Below are 921 nucleotides of genomic sequence, written 5' to 3'. Positions count from 1 at the left end.
CTCGCCTCCTCATTGTCTCTGTTTTTGTATGCACGGGCCAGGCCAATAGCTCCCCTTCCTCACGCCTCCTTCCTCGCTCATTGCCCTTGCAGCGCAGGGCACTGAAACTCCAGTGGCCTATCTGGCTGACAAGGACAACCACACGCCCCTTTGCTAAGGGCTTTCCAGGAAACCACGGTGAAGCAGAACTCAGCTTCAAGGCGCAGGGAACGATCCCCAGGCTGTGAGTGTGTGCGCATGCTGTTACGCCCACTTTAATAATTTCATGTGCACCTGACACTCGGCAGGAATGGTGACCCCTCGTGCCAATTCCCTTTTCATTCCCAAGGCCTGAGCATTCCACCGAAGGCAAGGAGTTTTTAAAGCCCCTCAGGAAAGCAAGGAGAAATCTTGACACCAACTTAAAAGCTCTACTCACCCAGCAGGAGCCATCATTTTTCTATCAGCGCGGAGACCTTGCCTGACGAGTGGGGCCAGGCGCCCTGTCCGTGGCTCAGAACAAAGAGATGAAACAAATTAAGTGTGTTAGCAGGTGAGGAGGGCCAGGGGACAAGCTCACTCAAAGCACTCGGCAGCCCCAAAATGACTCTGCCAAAGATGAGGAGGACAAGGCTAGTCGGAAGACATTGACTCCACAAGGGCGAAGTGACCCTCCTCACTTATGGATGCTGACCATTACCAGGGCCCACAACCCAGGGCTCTGACTCACAGGCTCCTCAGAACAAAACCAAGAACCAGCTAGAAAAAGTCTTGGCTAATACCTTCTAGCAGTGTCCTACCGGGTTCACTGGGCAGAAGATTTTGGATGTGTGAAATCTATGCGTACAGAACAAGCAACCAAACAGATAGGGTGAAATGGTGCTTTGTGGGTGGCCAGAGCAGCGCGCCATAAAGCCTTCATAGCTGTATGCACACAGCCGC

At 53.0% G+C, this 921-nt stretch overlaps 1 long non-coding RNA gene across 1 annotated transcript in view; it reads right to left on the bottom strand.

Moving 5' to 3' along the window:
- LOC114008987 (uncharacterized) overlaps window positions 1-559 on the bottom strand; it is a 2,303-nt gene extending 1,744 nt beyond the window's left edge. Inside the window, exon 1 of the long non-coding RNA XR_003550471.1 lies at window positions 419-559. This is a non-coding gene — a long non-coding RNA (uncharacterized LOC114008987). The remainder of the gene's footprint in view (window positions 1-418) is intronic.
- Between the last annotated feature and the right edge of the window lie 362 nt (window positions 560-921).

The sequence above is a fragment of the Tupaia chinensis genome, unplaced genomic scaffold, assembly GCF_000334495.1.
Source record: "Tupaia chinensis unplaced genomic scaffold, TupChi_1.0 Scaffold000426_1, whole genome shotgun sequence".
NCBI lineage: Eukaryota > Metazoa > Chordata > Mammalia > Scandentia > Tupaiidae > Tupaia > Tupaia belangeri.
The sequence above is the reverse complement of the archived record's forward strand: the minus strand, read 5'-3'. Positions and strand labels throughout refer to the sequence as shown.